The following is a 22,038-nucleotide window of genomic DNA, read 5'->3' as shown; positions in this document are numbered from 1 at the left end:
GTGATGGCTGAAGCGGCTCCACATTCAAGATGTAAAGCTCTCTGAGTAGTGAAAAAAATCACTATATAAATATAAGGAATTATTATTATTATTATTAATGCAATCCAAGATGAACAAAGCCCCAGTAATCCAAAGAAATGTCAAAAATTCAATAATCCACAATGAGCACAATAAAAAGACAATAACTCACCAAAATTATCAAGTGTATTCAAAAGAGCCACCAGGGACTGTGGCCTCGTCTCTTGGGGAACCACCCACAAAATACAAGACATTTAACAAAGGCTACATAGGCATATAGAAATCCATCCATCCATCATCCAAACTGCTATATCCCAACTACTGTACAGGGTCAGTGGGTCTGCTGAAGCCAATCCCAGCCAACACAGGGCGCAAGGCAGGAAACAAACCTTTGGCAGGGTGCCAGCCCACCACAGTATATATAAATTAAGTACAAATTATTATTAACTGGACAAAAGAATCAAAAATGAACAAAACAGACACAAAACCAGATTTTGAATTCCAGCCTTGGCTGGGTGGGAATCCTGGCTGAAACATAACATAAAGAAACCTATTGTTGTGTTCATACTAATGACCTACTATAGTATTATGAGCATTTAAAGATATCCTCATTTTGGGCCTGTGTAGATCACAAAACCTACCTTTTGAGATTGGAGGTAAGCTGCCTGGGGTGAGGCTCGTTTCTGAGGCCCTGCTTTGGCTTTTGTTAGTTTTGTGGACTGCACCCCGTTTTGCTATTTTTGTGTTGCTGATTCACAACAAAAAGTTGTTCTGGTTTAGTCAGAATTATAACCCTAGCTCAATTTTATTTATTGTTAATTTAACGATGTTGGTATTTTGTTTCAATATTATATACCTTTTTATGTTTATGATTATGTCTGTTGTTTTGATTTGTGCAAAATCATGTTTTCCTTAATATTTTGTTTGATTGTCTAATTTGTAAGTATTGTACTTTTATGTTCCCCTATGTTCTGTATTTTAGACAGACTATATAATAGATAGATAGATAATAAGGCACTATATAATAGATAGATAGATAGATAGATAATAAGGCACTATATGATAGATAGATAGATAGATAGATAGATAGATAGATAGATAGATAGATAATAAGGCACTATATGATAGATAGATAGATAGATAGATAAATAGATTGATAGAAATGCATACAGTATATAATAGATAGATAGATTATTAGAAATTCTGGTCACGCACATTTCCGAACACGTAAAAATTGGGTTACGATCAAAAAGTTTGCCAAAATTTTGCATCTGTTCACAACCACACACTCTGGTGGCAAACAAAATCACTGGCGGACAGTTTCCCTTCTGGTTCGTACGCGCCAGTGATTTCCCATTTTCCGTTTCCCATTTTCTTCTGTTTGCGTATACAGGGCCTAACAAAGCAGCTGATGTTACAAATGGAGTTACAATGTTAACCAAGCAGAGGCCTCAAGTGCTGGAAGAGGTGGAAAAACTGTTGCTAGTGTGGTTGAACGAGAAGCAACTTGCAGGGGATAGCGTAAGCGAGGCGATCATATGCGAGAAAGCCAGGAAGATTCATGAGATTTGCTGAAAAAAAATCCTTCTTCGAGTGGTGAAGGTGAGGAATTTAAAGCCAGTAGAGGATGGTTTGAAAAGTTTCACAAGAGAAGTGGCATTTAATTTTTTTTCCCTGTGCTTAAAACTCTTAAAATAAGTGTTTACAGCGAGTGGTTCATAAGGGTCTAGCACAAACTCTTACAATGTTTGTTTTCTCTGTTGTTCAATGTTTTTACATTTAGTTTACTATTACACTGTGCATTCTATGGTATAATGAATTATTTTTGAGCTTAAAAAACATAAACAAAATATATATTTACATACGGTTCATACGGTCTGGAATGGATTTATTGTATTTACATAGAATTTTATGAGGAAATTACGTTCGGGTTGCGACCAAATCGTTAGTCATTAGTAGTTTTGTAACGAATTACAGTCGTGACCAGAGGTACCATTGCAGATAGAATGTGGTCAACTCGTTTGTGACTTCATTCCCAGCACTGACATCCAACTTCTGCAGTAAATGGAATGTAGCAATAGAGTACGTACATTCCTAGTAAATATTAATTTTCAAGATTCTTAGATTACTGCTTCTAATTTTTTGGATTGTGGTTTGGGATTTCGTTGCTCTGGGTTACCTTTTTGCCTCATTTTGTGTTTTTCTACTATTGTGGTTTATCACAAATAAATATTTGTATCTATTATATATTAAGATTCTAAGTCAGGTTTTAGAGTTCCTCACTGTTGATGAGCATTTTTGATATTTTGCATACAGGGACGGATTAAGAAGAAATTGGGTCTTATCCTGATGCGCAAAAAAAGGCCTATTTTTTCTCGGCATTGGTGCATGTGTGCATTCGACACTCACCGTAAATGCGCACTCAGACCAAGGAGCCTTAATTGCTTGCGACGCAACCAGCCAGCTTTTATTGAACATGAATAATAATAATGATGAAGCATCGTAACAACTCGAGATTAACATCAAACTATGTAACATCAACATTCAATAGCAATTGTCTGAAAAGTGCACTTAATGCAGAAAACCTAACAGTGAAATACACAAAATTTCGCAATTAGTAAGAAAAAGTGAATTTGCAGAGACATTTTGTCAAAGTGACTCAATTCAGGCTCTTGAGGGTAAAAATTTGTCCACGATTTAAATTTCATAACAGACCGGAATCCTGTCGAGGATTTTAAAAATTCTAAATATCCATGCTGGGCCTGTGGGCCGGCTTTTAGTTTTACCTTTACAGATAACCATTTAAATAGCCATCGATTTTTACTGTACAACTAACTTTCAAGGTGAAACATTTACTACGTGGCACTTACCGTACAATAATAAAGTGGCAAGAATCCTCAAGATATTGCAAGAAACTTTTACTAAGTAAACTGTTTAACGTAAAATTCATAGCATTAACTTGAAATCTTCGGTTAACAATAAACGCAACAACATTATAGTTACGTCACAGCACAAAGAACAATAGTAACTGTATAATAAGTAACGCTGTGTCTAGGCGTCCGAAAGTCGGACTCCAAATTTCATTCTAAGAATTATTTTGAGGTTGATATAGTAAAGGAAAACTGTTCAGCTTCTGGAAACTTCTCGTCTGTTTTCATCTGGGCCTAATGCTGCAGCATTAATAGCACCCACCTTAATCCGGCCCTGTTTGCATATATCCTGAAACATTTGAAGGTATATTTTAGGCCTGTGCAGAGTGGGAGGAGTTTGGGGTCAAACTGCCCGGGGTGAGGTCTGCTCTGTGGGTCTTTTAGAAGCCCCACACTGTTTGTTGTTGGAAATTCATTAAAATCCCTGGCTATACCATAAAACATTTCATGTTTACATGAGGAGAGTTTCTGTTACCAGTGTGTGTTCATGTTGTGGAGATTCACCTTACAAAGAAGAAGAACAGATTAGCTTTGCAACCCCATAAGCACATTTCTAAAATGAATTAATTATTACTGTATATTTCAGAAAGAATGCCAAGGCTGTTTCTTTCTTGTTGAATTTTGGTTGTGGGATGCATTGCAGGTTTTCGGATTGCTGGACAGGGGGCAGTAAATAACCCCAGCATTGGATGTTGGGTATATGACGCCGCAGAACTAAGCACACCGTCACCATGAACCTACGTTTTATAAAGGGTGTATTTTTCAGTGCTTTTTGACTCCACATTCACCCTGATGCTTTTGCCATTATGTGATAATATGGATAATGCCATCACTGCAAAGCTTAATAGAATAACCTTGAAAGTGTATACGATATAATGACTTGTGGGCTATAACAGGCAGCGTCTGACAGCAACAAAGCTGAGTGCTAACAAAAAAAAAAAGGTTATTAGTTCAATAAAATATAGCTGCTTTTCAAATGTTTTGATCTTATTAAACACTGGCAAGCTGGATTTAATTCTTATACGTAACATGATCTGTAAAGTAATGCTGGAGTGTGGACCGTTTTATAAATATAATGAAGAAACCAAAGAGCTGTGACTTTGTGACATCTTTTGAAAGTACGTGCAGCAGTTTAAAAATATCCCGGCATCTACAGGGGGCTTGTTTGGGGTCTCACAATGTTTTTGTCAACATAATTGTAAAAAAGGAGGCTTTGGTTGATGATGGGCTTGTGATGTGCCCGGTTAGTGTCTGTGAAGAGTTTCCACCTTCCTGTAATGTGTGCATAGGTGATAATAATAATAATATTAAGTATACTTTTTATTTTTATAGCACCCTTCCCATGCTCAAGCCGCTTACATCCCCAAAGATGTGCCTGTTAAATTGAACCAGTAATTCAAAATTGACCTTTTGCTGGTATTTTTGTGATGGGCTGTCATCTCTCCCAGGGCTGCTTCTTGCTTTGGGTCCAGTGCTCCTGATTTGGCTTAAATGTGTCTACTGGTATAACGCGAGCTGTTCATCCAAACCAGTTCTGTACAACTGCACCCACATTTAAAGCATTAAGAAACGAAATGATCGATTGTACTCTGCAAAATAGCATCAGCATTCTGCAAGGCAAATGGCATCTGAGGTATCACGACTCCAATGAAAAAATGCGTTGATCTCAGCAAGCAGAGCATTTCTCTGACTAACAGTCTGCTAAGATTTAAAAGAGCTGGATGCACTGTGGGTAATTTTAATAAATGTAAATGGAAAACAATATATGTATATATTTTGAAATCCCCTCAGAGAGCCCCGGTAATAAGCTACACCCCACTTTATCAATAACAAGAAAAACACACAGAACTTAAATAAAATGCCAGAAAGGCTAACTACAGTAAAAGCATCGGTAAACTCTCCACCTTTTGTTTATGAAAATAACAACTTGTACTTGACTATAAATTCTGAAGTCATTTGTACCGTGTCCTGGGAGGTTATCAATAAATGGGCTTGTGGGGACTGTGCTTTAATTACAATACACTTTTCTGCCCGCCCACCATGTTGCTGTTTGTTTATTAAGTTTTCAGAACATTTTAGGTTATAAGCTTTTCATTAAGACCAACATCAAGGTCCTAGCCCCATTAGTTTGTGAGTATCCCTCCTCCATCAGACTTTACAGTTGGTGTGATGCAGCCAAGGAGGTCGCATTCTCCAAACATTGGCCAAATCAAGACAGTGAAGTGTGGTTCATCGCTCCAGAGTTCAATGGTGGTGTACTCAACAGCACTCTAGACGAAACGCTTAGCACTACACGTAGTGATCCTAGGCTTGTGTGCAGCTACTCAGCCATGGAAGCTCACTTCATGAGGCCCCCAACGCACAGTTCTTCTGCTGATGTTGCTTCCATTGTTGCTGTGAGTGATGCCACAGATAGTCAGTTTTTACTCTGTGAGTTTGGGTGGTCTACCACTTCTTGGCTGAGCTGTTGTTGCTCCTCTGTTCTTCCACTTCACAATAATAACACTTAAAGCTGACCAGGGCAGATCTAGTAGAATAGAAATTTCACATAACAACTTGTGGTAAAGGTAGCATCCTTGGAGAGTGCCATGTTTAAAGTCATTGAGCTCTTCAGTGTGACCCGCTCTACTGCCACTGTAAGTCAATGGAGACACTGCTTTAGTTTATGTACCTGTTAACATTTAAATACCTGAACTCAATGATTTGGAGAAGTGTCTACATACTTTTGGCCTTGTAATGTGTGTCTATTAAGATTTTTGGGTCAGACATTGGAGAAGAGCGCTATCTCTGTATATATATATATATATAAAAATTGAAATCTGTCTGTGTGTCTGTCTGCTTTTCACGAGAGAGCTACTTAACGGATTTAGATCGGGTTTTTTTCTGAAATTTGCTTGAACATTCTGGTTGATTTTGCGACTTCTCTGATTGCTTGCGGTACCGATTTATTCGTGCAAATCCAAGAGAGACGCAGCGGGCCTGAGAGGAGGGGACAGGGCCCTACTCACGTACCAGCATTGGAGTGTACCTTACCTCCGCTTAGCTAGCAAATGAGAGAACTACTTAACGGATTTAGTTTAGGTTTTTTTCTATAATTTGCTTTGTGACTTCTCTCATAACGCTAAGAATCATAGTTTGCTTGCAGGAGCGATATATTCGCGCTAATCCGAGAGACAGAGGCTGCAGGCCGAGGGGAGGTTGAAGTATGACGTCAGAAATGGGGACCTAGGTGGGGCCCTCCTTACTCATGCGCCAGCCTCCGTTCAAGTCGGTCTACCTGGCACCAGATTTTGGAGCATACCTTGCCTCTGCTTTGCTAGAGAACAAGAGAACTACAGAACAGATTTACAGTGGTGTGAAAAACCATTTGCCCCCTTCCTGATTTTATTCTTTTGCATGTTTGTCACACAAAATGTTTCTGATCATCAAACACATTTAACCATTAGTCAAATATAACACAAGTAAACACAAAATGCAGTTTTTAAATGATGGTTTTATTATTTAGGGAGAAAAAAATCCAAACCTACATGGCCCTGTGTGAAAAAGTAATTGCCCCTGAACCTAATAACTGGTTGGGCCACCCTTAGCAGCAATAACTGCAATCAAGCGTTTGCGATAACTTGCAATGAGTCTTTTACAGCGCTCTGGAGGAATTTTGGCCCACTCATCTTTGCAGAATTGTTGTAATTTAGCTTTATTTGAGGGTTTTCTAGCATGAACCGCCTTTTTAAGGTCATGCAATAGCATCTCAATTGGATTCAGGTCTGGACTTTGACTAGGCCATTCCAAAGTCTTCATTTTGTTTTTCTTCAGCCATTCAGAGGTGGATTTGCTGGTGTGTTTTGGGTCATTGTCCTGTTGCAGCACCCAAGATCGCTTCAGCTTGAGTTGACGAACAGATGGCGGACATTCTCCTTCAGGATTTTTTGGTAGACAGTAGAATTCATGGTTCCATCTATCACAGCAAGCCTTCCAGGTCCTGAAGCAGCAAAACAATCCCAGACCATCACACTACCACCACCATATTTTACTGTTGGTATGATGCTCTTTTTCTGAAATGCTGTGTTCCTTTTACGCCAGATGTAACGGGACATTTGCCTTCCAAAAAGTTCAACTTTTGTCTCATCAGTCCACAAGGTATTTTCCCAAAAGTCTTGGCAATCATTGAGATGTTTCTTAGCAAAATTGAGACGAGCTGTAATGTTCTTTTTGCTTAACAGTAGTTTGCGTCTTGGAAATCTGCCATGCAGGCCGTTTTTGCCCAGTCTCTTTCTTATGGTGGACTCGTGAACACTGACCTTAATTGAGGCAAGTGAGGCCTGCAGTTCTTTAGACGTTGTCCTGGGGTCTTTTGTGACCTCTCGGATGAGTCGTCTCTGCGCTCTTGGGGTAATTTTGGTCGGCCGGCCACTCCTGGGAAGGTTCACCACTGTTCCATCTTTTTGCCATTTGTGGATAATGGCTCTCACTGTGGTTCGCTGGAGTCCCAAAGCTTTAGAAATGGCTTTATAACCTTTACCAGACTGATAGATCTCAATTACTTCTGTTCTCATTTGTTCCTGAATTTCTTTGGATCTTGGCATGATGTCTAGCTTTTGAGGAGCTTTTGGTCTACTTCTCTGTGTCAGGCAGCTCCTATTTAAGTGATTTCTTGATTGAAACAGGTGTGGCAGTAATCAGGCCTGGGGGCTACGGAAATTGAACTCAGGTGGGATACACCACAGTTAGGTGATTTTTTAACCAGGGGGCAATTACTTTTTCACACAGGGCCATGTAGGTTTGGATTTTTTTTCTCCCTAAATAATAAAAACCATCATTTAAAAACTGCATTTTGTGTTTACTGTGTTATATAGTTTAGTTTTTTTATATATAGTTTTTCACACCACTGCAGATCGGGTTTTTTTCTATAATTTGCTTTGCAACTTCTCTCATCACGCTAAGAATCACAGTTTGCTTGCAGGAGCGATATATTCGTGCTAATCCAAGAGACAGAGGCTGCAGGCTGAGGAAAGGTTGAAGCGTGATGTCAGGAATGGGGACCCAGGCGGGACCCTCCTCACTCAAGCTCCAGCAGCCTCTGTTCGGTTTACCTGTCGCCATGTGTTGGAGTGTACCTTGCCTCTGCTTAGCTAGCGATTCCTGTTTATTTATTGATTTTTAAAGTTTTTTCTGTTTCACTACTATGTGGGAGGAACTGCCGGGGATGGCTAGTATTAAATACATTGAACAGAACTGAATTTATTTTGTATGGCAGAGACCCTCAAAGCTCCAGATTACTGGGTTCAAATCCCAGTCCTTGCATATTTTTCTCTTGTCCACTTTACTCCAGGTACTTCCCGAAGATTTGGTTAACAGACATCTCTAAACGGGCCTTTTATGATTGAGAGTGGGAGCGTATTAAGGTGTGGCCTACAACAGACTGGGGACCTCCGTGTGTCTTATGATAAGGCAATGGTTATAATAATAATAATAATAATAATAATGAATAAAATTTGATTTGATATACTTTGTTAATTCCTGAAGGGAAATTGTTTTTTTGTATGACCTTTTGAGGTCAGAGTGTAAGGTCAGCCATTGTACAGCGTCCCAGCCATTGTACTGCCTTGGATCCCTCCTGGCAGTAACAGGATTTGAACCAGCAACCTTCCAGATACCAATTTATATAGAACATGTCTAATCTATTTAAGCCACATTTGCAGTAAAATTATTAGTTCACGGCAGACCTCTATCACTGAAATTGAAAACAGGTTAGAAAGAAAGCCAACTCAATTCCGTCAGACAGTCGCCATCCTCTTTGCTTGAAATTTCAGCTGTTGCCATCATGCTGCAGATTGAGGTTTCCAAAGGTAAAAAGCAACAGGTTTGAAACTCTTTTATTCCTATTTCTATATAAGCATTTTACATTCTGTTACTTGTAGGGATGCTGCTAAATGTTAAATTCTGCATTATGATTTTATGTACTGTTGATTGTAGTCATTCTTCTTTGTTTATGCAATAACATTGGTTGTCAAATGTTGTGTCTTTGTTGTACCCATGGGATCTCTGGTACGATGTCTTCTGTTTTTTTACTTTCCTGTTGCAAATAAATTTCCCTCTGAGATAATAAAGTCTACCTCAACCTAAACCTAAACCACCACCAATGCGTAGCACCCACCTTCATGATACAATGGCAGCCGTTTCCTGCACCAGAACCCTCCTCACATTAGCTATTAGGTGGTGACGAAGTCAGAGAAATTGTAAGCCAATGCATGTCGGGGATGATTATGGGGGCCAGAATGAATGAGGCAATGGTGGGCATCCTAAATATGAAATTTGACATTTTTTTTGAGTCAGAACCACCTTTTTTTTGTCTCATCTTATAACACAGTGTCCCCCTCACTGCATTGGGGCATTGGGGATCCTCACAGGATATGAGGGTCTGCACCACCAGCTGGCCTAACTAACACCCTCTTCCAGCAGCAACCCAAACTCTTCTTAGAGGGTCTCCCATCCAAGCACAAACTTCAGGTGGATTACAAATTCTCCTGTTCTTCTCATTGATTTTGAATCGGATGGAGTGATGTAAATGGATGAATCAATGAGCAACGTATAACTATATAATGTATAATGGCTGCAGGTAACGTAAGCTTGTCCCAACGGGATAGGTCCCAAGGCGATTGGCTTCCATACTTATGTTGACAACCACACAGAGCCAATTCAAACTACCGATTAGCCTAACAGGTAAATCTTTGAAGAGGTGAGAGCAAACCCACAGAAACACATGGAGCAAAGTTCAAACTGCACTCAGAGGAAACCCAAGAGAGGTGCCACCATGGCCCCCATGCAAAATCCAAAACAAATTCCTGGAATCAATTAATCCACGGCATTATCAAGAGATTAGGTCTAATAAACCACAGTGTGACGTCTTTCTTTTGTTGCCTAACAAATTAAATGTTATAGACCTCATGCTTATTTAAAGCCATCAACTGTATTACAGTTAATAGGACGGATCCGGGCCTCAATGTGTATTAATGGACACTTTACAGTTTATTGTTCAATAGGATTCACTTCAGTAACAAGCACTAATGTTTCAATGCACACTTAATATTCATTCACCATTAAGAAAATTCCACAGACCTTTCAGTAAATCTATTTGATAATTTAAACAGACAGCCAATGTACATATGTGCCGCATCTTCTTCACCCATAAAACTCTTCATTCGAAATGGCCATTTCCTCCGTAGGCATATGTCACGTTTGACTGGTTGGTAAACCAGGCTGATGCTATTCATCTTAAATATGCCCAGGGCTTCTTCTGCCCACATGCCTATAATGTTTGTGGCGTTTGTTTAAGACAAAGGATTTGTCAGAGGTTGTTGCAGTCTCAAGCGCACCGACCAGATCCTCACGTGACAGATGGCTCAGGTCAGAGCAACAGCAACGGTTCAAATGGCTTCAGTTTTAGGGAGCCCGGCATGAAGTTCATCATTTCCAGTATATAAAAATACCAAAGCCCTTGGCTGATCAATAAGAGACAGTTTCCCCTCAGGGATTAACAAAGTATATCAAAAACACACCCGAGTATTAATTACACATAATGGAATCCTGAAGGTCAGCATCCAGCTGGAAAGACAGAATGTAAAAACGCAGCCTCCTGTTAGTAGCACCAATGTATGCAAGTCACATTTACCATAATTATACCTTCGTATTACCAAATTATTGTTTTTGTTTATCACAATTTTGACTTGGTGTCTTCATTTTTATTATGTAAATGCCTGAATTTGTGTGGATGGGACTCATTATGGAAATTGCAGGCGATCTGCATGTGAGGAAGTCTTGGCCTTTGAGGAAATTTTTAGAAGTGCCTTATGAAATGCAACCTTAAGGTTAAAAAAATATGAAAAATGTTTGTTATTGTGGTCTAGTTATTTAAAATAAAACTAGAAAAGGTGAGCAAGGTTAGGCAAATATTTGCATTTTTTTAAATGATCATTTCAATAGTGAATGCATACAGTATACACAGAGATGAGCAAAAGTAGATTTACAGTTGTTTGTAATTAAAAAAGACATTCAGTCTATGATTATTACAATCGTTTTATTAACTTTATTAACTCAAAAGAATGTCACAATGGCACAGTGTAGATAGTACATTTAATAAAAGAATACATTCTTTCATGTACTCACAACTGTAAACCTACTTTTGCCCATCCCTATATATATATATATATATATATATATATATATATATATATATATATATATATAGACACACACACACATATATATATATATATATATATATAGATATATACATATATATACAGAGTTTGCGAGCATAATTGTAATCCAAAGCACTTGTATATCCCCATAAGAAATAATGGATAATTCGTTTCACAACCCACAAATATTTATATAAAATGATTAATACAAAATCTTCACTCTAATTAACAGAATCCCTGCTAACTGTTGGCTCACTGGAATCTTTTTCTTTTTTTGCGACTTTAACAAGGAAGCCTATCCAACGACAGTTGCTTTTGCCAGAAGAGTCACTACACTTGGACACAAAATAAAAAACCTTACACGCTGTAAGGTTTCTAAACTATTTTGGCATTCCACCCAAATGGGACAACATGTGGAAGAGCGTCCCGAAGCAAGCAACCGCAGGCTCGCTGCGCTGTAGCAGTTCACTGTGAAAGAGAATCAGACAAGATCGCGGTGAAGCTATAAGTGCCTGCCGTCGATGGGTGATGCAAGGAACATTATAAATACAAGAGCACACACAGTATTACTTAGCCACTAACCTGGTCACGACCCTGCCGGATTGCTGTGTCTGTGTATAGGAGAGCGGCAGATCCCGCTACAATAAATAACCGTACTGTTCCTCTTTCACGCTGAATAAAGATGTGAACATTGCCTTTACGCGTACGGCTCACGGCTGGCCTGCTGGCCGCTGCCGAGAGTTGATTCTACAATAAAATAAAATGAAAATAAAAAGAGAAATAACTGTGGAGGTCAATCATCTCCCCAAAAGCGGATAGTAGACGTCATGTAGTATATGTGTACCAAATTTCAGATCAATAGGTCAAACGGTTTGTGAGCTACAGGTGATTTAAAATCATGGACACACAAACAAACAGCCACGGTAGCGTATTATATATAAAAATATAGAGTATATACATTATATATGTATATGTATATGTATGTATATGTATATGGGGAGCTGGCAGGCGCATGCCAGCTCCCCATACACCCAACACAACAGGTACAGACACAAGTGGATCACAACACAAGGCTTTTATGTAGCTGTGGGAAACGCTTTTCTTTCGTTTCCCACCAAGGCAGAACAGTACAATAAGCACTGATAAATGCAGCACACAGCATTTTCTTTCTTTCTTTCTTTCTTTCTTTCTTTCTTTCTTTCTTTCTTTCTTTCATTCTCCATCTCTTGTCTCTTGTCCACCTCCAGTCTTCCTCCAGCAAGCTTTGTCTTCCACTTCCCAACTCTTGCTCCCCGAATGGAGTGAGTCGGCTCCTTTTATAGGGCCCCCAGGAGTGCTCCAGGTGTGGCGGCAGTCCTGCTGCGAAGGGCTCTGCAATTTTTTGTGCTGCTTCATCTTCTGGACGTGATCACCCCACATGTCTATCAGCAGCCAAGTGAGTTTCTCTCTCCTCGGAGATTTCGTTTTGTGGACGTGATCGCCCCCTCCATGTCTATCAGAAGCCCAGGCTTCAAGCTTGTGGCACCATTGCAACCCAGGGCAGGGGACTGCCCTCTGCTATTCTGGGGGATGTAATGCCCGCTGGAAGCTCTATAGGTCATTGGCGTCCGAGCTGGGTAAGAGCCTCAGCCATCCAACACTATATATACATATATATATATATATATATATATATATATATATATATATATATATATATATATATATATATATATATATATATATATATATATATAATAAAAAATCAAGTGTAGTAACACAATATAACATCAATTGATAAAGTGCTATAAAGAAATGAATGAATATTAATATACAGCAATATTCATAGGAATAGACAAAAAACGAACTAAACAAATCCAAAACAGTTTCACAAGTAAGCTTTATATAACACCTTTCACAGTGATAAATATAAAAAACAGAATTTAAGGAATTATAAATGACACAAGAGCCAATGGATGCTTCATGAAGTGCTCTCCAGACTAATGGGATGGATGGCCGAGAGGAGAGTGCCCACTGGGAGGAGTTAAATATACAATCAAGCCAGTAATGAAGGATGGCTGTCACCAGGGGGAAGTGTGCTCTGTTAGTAAGGCCATGTGAGCAAGAGAAGACAATGCACTGGCAGGGATGACATAAGCTACCATGTCAGTACTGAAATATGGGCACCACCCTGGGACAGAATGCTCTTTAAGCTCAGTGGATCTAATGGAAGCTCAGCAAGGCCACATGACAATGTATCTGCAGGGATGACATAAGCATAAGTAAGGACACCACCAGTGGGCAGTATGCTATGTTGGTACACTGAATAGACAAGATGATCAGTAAAGCCACATGGCAATGCACTGGTGGGTGATTTCACACTCTGCCTTTGAGAAGTGGGTAAAACACCACACAGGCAGTGACTTGGCTGCGGAGCGAACAACTGTGCCCATCCACTTATTATCAGAATTAATATTTAATACTCATTGTTCCAAAAGGCCACAGAAGAGGCTGCTTGCTGCTCATTTATCAGCTTCAAAGCCTTTCTCGGTTGCTACATGATAGCTGCGTAAAGACAAATATGGCAGTCAGGGTCTAACCTGAGCCATCTGCTCCTATAAATAGATGAAATGTTAGAGGAGAAGAGGAGGAGGCAAGAAGCAGACATGGCAATGAGACCGGATGGGCTAGCGGTACTGATGGGGTCAAGGGCATCTCGAGGTTTCCGGGATGTTATGGAAGCCACCATCGAAAGAGAAGGAGAGTGACTGTATACATTTCATGCAGAGGGATTTGCAACAAGTGAACTTGTGTTGTGCTTTCCCAGCGGGATGTTAAAGTCGCCATCACAATATTTATAGCAGCACATTCAATATTCTTAGCATGTTTATTTAACTGTTATTACTTAAGGAGTGCTTACTCCTATCAAACTGCAATTTAAAGACACCCCCGTGCTCTGCCATGTAAATGTAACTCCCCACCTGTAATGTCACCGGCGTTTCCTTGACAGCACCGCACTTTCTCACCTCTTTGGAGATCCCCCCCTCCTTTTTTTATTTTCGAGGGTTGAGTTTTCACAGCCATCGAGTAACATTTTTTCATCACCATCTCTATTAGCTTAGAGGGTGTAAGCAGCACTTGGCATAGTGAGAGAACGAGCCTAACATTTCGGTTTGAAGTGTGAGACGGCTGAATGGAACTGCAAACATTTCATTTTGAGCGCCTTGCAGATATTATTACGTTGGGGAAATTGAGGCTAATGATGTTGAGGTATGTGCTTTGTATTCACCCTGCTTGATTTGTCTTTTGATCTCAGATGTGGACTAATTAGCTTCAGACGCTTCAGTGGCCACAGGATTTGCTGAGCTTTCCAAGATGCCCATGTGTCTGGGAAGCTTTGAAAGGTCTTAGTTGCATATCCTGTGGGGTTGTTATTGTATAAATGGCTGTGAATTACCAGATCAGATGGTTTAGAATTACTTACTTGGTAGCGGACATGGAGACTCGATTCACTCTGCCACAGGTGAATATATATGTGATATATTTATTTTTTACTAGCTGTGTAAGCAACGTGCTGTTAAAAGCGCGGGCTCCTAGAAACTATTGAAATCGTCAGAAAAAAAATTGAAATACAGAGTCAGTGGTTTCGTTTTGCAGACATGCTCATCCCCCTTGTCTATCAGCAGCTAAGTGAGTTTCTCTCTCCTCGGAGGTTTCGTCTTGTGGATGTGGTCACCTCCCTTGTCTATCAGAAGCTAAGTGAGTTTCTCTCTCCTCGGAGGTTTTGTCTTGTGGACGTGGTTGCTCCCCCTTGTCTATCAGCAGCTAGGCGAATTTTTCTCTCGTTTGTCTTTCCTTGGTGGTTTCACTTTGATGACAGAATCGCTTTCTTTCAGCTTCATGCTGTAGCCTTGTACTTTGTTCTTCTTCCGACTCATGAACTTGGGGCCGCCTTCCTAGCTCTTTGAACGTTATGCTGTAGTCTTGCACTTACGGGCCGGACTAACAGACACACAAACACTTCCACGCATAGATGTTTATATATAAAAAGTGGGAACTCCAGGAACGCACCCAGCCTTGGCCCGACTCGCACAACTCACACACAGAGACATGGAAACAAAGGGATTAAACAATAATCAACCTGAAAATATTAAACCAAAAAAGAAAGTGAAATCTAACTAAACAATAAACAAAACAATTCCCTCCCCAGCTCCCTGACAGCAAGCACAAATATAACGAAACCTGAAAACAACAACAAGCGCGATAAACACAAAGTCCAACACACTGTCCCAATGAAGTGGCAACCAATGACATGAAAAGAAGGAGTAATGATGATCCAGGGAACAGCTCGCCATAAGTAATGTAAAAACAGTCTTAGCGGTATTCCTGATTTGTTGAGGGGTGAAGAGATTGGGAGCGCTCCCTTCGCCGAAACATGATAAGCAATTCAAGTCAGTACTCACACGACAGGCAGGCACAAGACAGTCCATACATCCACACAGGTGTGGTATTGCAGGATGAAATGATAGTGAGATTTGAATTTTTAGGGAGGATTTTGAAGGCAAAGAATTCTGGTCCCTGTAAGATAATGTCAACCATACTAATTTGTAAGCCTCTTTTTTCTTTTGTATGTATCAACACAATTTGGGAAGAGGCTTTCTCTTTCTACGCATTCGGCTAAGTATGTATCTAACGAAGACAAATGGCTTCACTACACGCCATTCACTGCGCCACACACTACCGACAAGGTGCTGAAATGAAACACCTCTTTCAACTAATGGCGGCGGTTTTCCTACGTATTTACAAATTAACAGCACACTTTCTTAGATGTTTGATCCACTAGTGGCTTTTCAGTCAGGACCTTCCTGATCTGCAGCACTTCTGTTTCTGGGTGCTGCTAATTCTGTCACCATAAGAGAACGATTGCAGGTTTTGAGTCAGAGGAACTGGAAGAATGTTTGAAGTTTCATATGACATTTGATCGATTTGTAGAAAAGTCCTTCTTGCGATAGGATATGCAATGTGGTTGAAAATCTAAACTGGTTAAAAAAAAGAATCTGACAAGAAAATGAGAAAGCGAATTCTGGTTAAGCAAGAATTCTTCTTTGAATGGATTTATAGTTTCTCTTGATGGAAATGCTATGACACAACCTTTGAGCCTGAATGGCTAATATCTGTTGTAAACGCTTTGCTTTAGCAAAAAAGTTCATGCTCAGCCCCAAAGGATGCTGATATATGTTAGCAGTTACTTCTTTCCAGGTAAGGGATAATGCTCGCTCTCAAGTGTGTCATAATAACGCTGTACAAATAAACACTTACTTAACTGTACATTAGACTGATTGGAGCAGTGGGATGTCTTATGAAAAATGAGCAGCAATGGTAGTTTGTAAAGCCTTTACAGGAACATCGACCATCCACCACTGCTCTCTAACTCTGTAGGCAGCTCTCATTGAGACCGTACAAAACTGTAGCTTAATGTGTTTTCCATATATGAGCACAATTTAGACCCTAAAGAGCCTAATAAAAAAATAATACATGGTAGGTGTACTGAGAAGCAATGATATGATTGCATCGGAAATGAACGTCATTGTGTAGAACAGCTGACGTATGACAAAATCCAACCATTCATTATCCAAAACGCTATATCCTAAGTACAGGGTCAAGGGGGTCTGCTGGAGCCAATCCCAGCCAACACAGGGATCAAGGCAGGAAACAAACTCCGGGCAGGGTGCCAGCCCACCGCAGATGACAAACTTACATTTCAATAAAATAAACATATGCAGGCGTCTGTGTTGTAGTGGTAAGGTTAGGAATGCCCCAAAATCCCATCTTATTCCTACCAGCCTGGTCAAAGCCAGGGTTGACTGCTACTGTACTTAAATATGTCCACCTTTCTTTTACATCTAACACCCCAGGAAAACAGACAGAGTACAAAAACAGGCAAAGTTACACTTTTTATTTATGCATGGATTAAGTTAAGATTTTCAATTGGGCTCAAAATACAAGCAGAGTCTTGGCAAAAATTATGCATCATATTTAAAAAGCAGTTTATTTCGTTAACTTAGACAACCAGGTGGCTCTCCGTCTTAGTATGTTGATTGGTCTCTGGTCTGATGTGTCCTGTTATGGCCCTTGGATGGAATGGCAGTGACAGACAGCATGGAAGTCTACATAGAGCAGCAGGGATGACAGCATGGCCACTCTGTGGGTGGGGTAGCAGACATCAGCATGGCCCCTCTGTAGATAGGATAGCAGAGACATCAGCATGGCCCCTCTGTAGATAGGATAGCAGAGACATCAGCATGACCCCTCTGTAGATAGGATAGCAGAGGGATCAGCATGACCCCTCTCTGGGTGGGATAGCAGAAACATCAGCATGACCCCTCTGTAGATAGGATAGTAGAAACATCAGCATGACCCCTCTGTAGATAGGATAGCAGAGACATCAGCATGACCTCTCTGTAGATAGAATAGCAGAGACATCAGCTTGACCCCTCTGTAGATAGGATAGCAGAGACATCAGCATGACCCCTCTCTGGGTGGGATAGCAGAAACATCAGCATGACCCCTCTGTAGATAGGATAGTAGAAACATCAGCATGACCTCTCTGTAGATAGAATAGCAGAGACATCAGCATGGCCCCTCTGTAGATAGGATAACAGAGACATCAGCATACCTCCACAAGCCTCAACTTATCCATTGCTTGGCACACCTCTTGGGTGAGTGGGGGTGTAGTATTTACCAATGATTCTGCTAATCAGCCCAAGTCTGCCCCAATTCCACCCTGGACAGATTATTCTTTCATACTGGCCATTGTTTTGTCCCCCATGCATTCTTCCTTGAAGGGGAAGGCGTGCTCATGCTTCTAAAATGTGTCCTTCATCCAGAGACTTATACATTCTACCTCTAATATCACAGAGAGAATATCAAAGCAGCGGCTTCACACCCAACAGGGATGTGGGTTACAGCAAACCACTCTTGTGCAATCGGTTACAGCCACATTGAGGCAGAGCCTTCAACTCCCCCAAGTCCCCCCCAAGCCCCCCCTCCAAAGCACAAGCACTTAACCAAAGCTCTGGTCTAGCAGGATCATAAATGTTCATGAGCAACAAGTGGTCTATCCAGCTTCTCCTTCAACATGATTGTTTGTAAAATTAAAGTTTGGCTCAAACGTATTCAATAAAGACAATCGTACAGATAAAGATTATCAAACTATTTTCTAGATATTAGCTGGGTTTAAATTTAAATAAGATCACAAAATAATTTTAAGGTAGATGATCAAGCACTCAAGCAATCTGCATTTTGTTTTACATCATCACGGGGCACCTTACAGAAGTGTGAAAGGCTGGGATTGGCATTGCAGGCTGTTCACTGCATCACAGGACTGGAGACAGACCTGAAAATGCAATGAAGTGGGAAATGTGTTTTAATTATGTTAGCAGTACCTGGGACACCCCCTATTGAAGAATGTTTACACCATAATTATATCTGACTGTCCCACAAAAGACATTGAAATGGATGTGGCGGAATGTGAAAAGTTTTCTAATCTGGTAGGTGGTACCCAAGGCTGGTTGAGGCTGTGCCATAGCTATGTGTGTATCGAAAGCGATTTATACTTCTATGATGCACTGCATTGCAGGCACATGCCTGAACACTAGTTGGAGATGTTTGTAATACACAACAAGAGTGAATGATCCATTAAAACTGTCCTCCAGGATCAATTCACCTCTTGCTACACCTTTTCTTCTAAAGGCGTATTTGCTCCTCACATTTTTTTCACGTTTTCATATGTTCGCCAACTTCTAGATTGATGTTAACCGATATTTCGTACCATGGATTGGTCGCCACCTGATTGTCACTGTAGTGTTGCGATAAGGTATCATATAAATGTGTATATTTTCTAACTTCTTCGACACGTCTTTTCTGGATCTGCTCTAGGTTTACTTCGGAATAGCAGAAGATGAATGGAAATACATTTAAAGAAACACATAGTTACCAAAGTTGCCAATCTGAATTGAAGGGGTCTGTGTAGGGTTTGTATTGACGCAAAGCATAGTCACATTTTTATGGAAGTGCGCATCAAGCAGCACCATGGCTACACTGTAGGCTACGTCAGCCATGGTGTAGGCCCAACACCAAAGCTTTTCAGTGTTATACTTGGCTCTCTGAATACAGATGACTAGGACTTGTCTGGCCCTTTAATTAAGAATGTGAGTTTGGAATTGCACTGACCCTGGGACCACTGTATGAAGGGGCAACCCCAGGGTTTTTGAGAGTACTTCTGACCATAAAAACTGATTAAGGGAAATTATCCTGGAAGTGGTTCTTGACTGGAACTTACAAACTAACTCAAGCAGATCTCCAGTTGGTGGTGAAGTGGAAGAACAAGTGTTAAAAGGAGAGGAGAGTGAAATCAGAGTTAACGGGAACATTCTTGTGTCTTATTGTGGTGAGCAGTTGTTTTCTTACATTCCTTTCATTGTATGATTTGTGTTAGCTTGGAGTATATACTTACTCATTGTTTATTTATTTTTAATAATCCTGTTATTTTGACTTTCATTTAGTTGCTGTTTCTTCATGGCTTTCAGATAGCTTAAGAGTGCCCTTCTCTTCCACGCTATACAGCCATAAGGTAAAGTCTGGGCAAAAAAAAGCAGCGCACAAATAACCAGGGGCCTCATGTATAACGCTGTGCGTAGAATTCGCACTATAATTTCCCCTTGGGATTAATAAAGTATCTATCTATCTATCTATCTATCTATCTATCTATCTATCTATCTATCTATCTATCTATCTATCTATCTATCTATCTATCTACAGTATCTGTAACATGATGTAAGCACAAATGCCGAAATGTGCTTACACACAGAAAAATCCAGATGCAGGAATCTACCTGTACTCCAACTTCCACGTTCTTCCGCTACATAAATCCCGGTCAGTGTGAAAAGTAACGCTCATGCTGTCCCGCCCCAACTCCTCCCAGAATTACGCCTCTTTGTATACGCAAATCAATATAAATAACCCTTAAGCTCAGCGTTCTGTGAAAAGACAATGGGAAAAGCACGGGGAAAATATTTCAGTGACTACCAAGTGGAGGCAAAGGAAAAACATACTATTTGTAAATTTTAAACAGTGGTATAATCAACAAAAGGAAGCTGATCGAGTGACATAGCGTGTTGGAGAAATTTGAAAGCTCAAGTTCACAAAGTCGCACAGTGCCGGAAATAAAAATGAATTTGTCAGATATCAGATATAAGTCGCTGTGAAAAGGCGAGTCGTAGCCCACCGACTGAGTGTCATATGAAAGCTTATTAGGGTACAGACAACACTAAAAATAGGCACACAGTGGGGAAAAAAGCACGAAATTTTAACTTTAATCTCGAAATTTCCACTTTAATCACGTAGTTTATTTTGTCATTAAAGTAGAACATCATAAACTTCATCTTAAATTAATTTAATTCACTAGTTTCTCAAATCCCATCGTTACTAAAGTAGCATGTTAAATGCTTTGTTTTGTATTTGATCTTCTATGTGCTCAGTGTGTGTGAATCAGTATGTGCTTTCGTTCTTTCTCTTTCTCCGACAGGATACAGAATCTATTACATTCGTGATATTAGAGCTCTCTGAATAATTAAAATACTGAGATGTATACGTGATATCATTTTCGTGATGATTGGAATGAAAGCATGTTATTAAATATGGGAACACGATGGTGCAGTGATTGTTCATGTTTCACACAAGATGCTGCTGCGCCATGCGCGACCTTTGATAAAATAACTTATTGTAGCAGTACTGTCATTTTCAAACGTACTAACCTCCAATTCCTGTCCTTACTTTTCTTTTCCCAAATACCCAATCGCCATACAATCAGCTCTGTAATAGACGATAAGCCATCTGTAAGCTTACAATGACGATTCTTCAAAACTTTTAAGGAACATTGAAATATCTTCATAGTATGTGTTTAATTATTCTATCCGGCTATCCTTCTAATGTCGTGCCAGCCTCAGCAAATATACAGCACGCTAGGCAGGAACAATACATGAACTTGCTAGCGCTGCGGCACCGTGTCCTCACATGTTTAATTATAAACAATACAGATTATTTAAATGAAGTTAAAGTTTAATCTGTATAATATAATCAACATATTTTGCTGCATTTCACTTTAAAAATGATATTGTCATCATATGTAAATACGCGCTTTATAAAGTGGCTCAGGTTGTGTAATATTATAACTGTAGTGCAAGTTTACAGTGAGGTGATTGTATTTATAAGTACAAACAGTTCTACAAGGTGCTATTGATTGAGTGCATTTATAGTTCTTGGGATGAAACTGTTTCTGAACCGCGAGGTCCGTATAGGAAAGGCTTTGAAATGTTTTGCCGTGGCTGAGGCAGCGTGTGTTTGATGCTGTATACCGAGAATTCTCTTTCCGATCAGCTGCTGCTGTGATTCCCCACTCAGATACAGTGATATAAATACTCCAAGTGGTGCAGTGAGAGTAATATGGAAAAAGATGATCTGCTGTGGCAACCCATAAAGGGAGCAGCTGAAAGAAGAAGAAGAAGAAGAAGAAGGTGCAGTGAGAGTAACGACGCAAAAGCAGCTATGGTATTAAAATAGTTTGACCATTCCGTGGACCATTATATTGTTACTGGTTAATTACAATCAGGTGCATTAAACTAATAAACAATATGCAGTTAATTTCAGTGTATTTATAAAGCCGCGTCAGGAAAAGAAAGGATAACCACACAGGAACAGTAGCACTGCTTTGACGCAGGGTGCCGCCAGTCTGCAAAACCGAGCGGAGAACTTGCTTACGACAGGGTATGAGATACCGTGGAGTTGTGAGTGGCTTTACACAAAGTGTAGGTTTTATACATCGCGATATGAACGTGGAAACGTTCTTACGCAAC

General features: G+C 40.0%; 1 long non-coding RNA gene across 1 annotated transcript in view; it reads left to right on the top strand.

Annotated features, from left to right (window-relative positions):
* LOC120515043 overlaps positions 1-22,038 on the top strand; it is a 551,425-nt gene that overhangs the window by 4,662 nt on the left and 524,725 nt on the right. The gene's annotated exons all lie outside the window — the stretch shown is intronic.

Source organism: Polypterus senegalus, chromosome 14 (assembly GCF_016835505.1).
Source record: "Polypterus senegalus isolate Bchr_013 chromosome 14, ASM1683550v1, whole genome shotgun sequence".
NCBI lineage: Eukaryota > Metazoa > Chordata > Cladistia > Polypteriformes > Polypteridae > Polypterus > Polypterus senegalus.
This window is presented reverse-complemented; position numbering and strand designations above follow the sequence as displayed.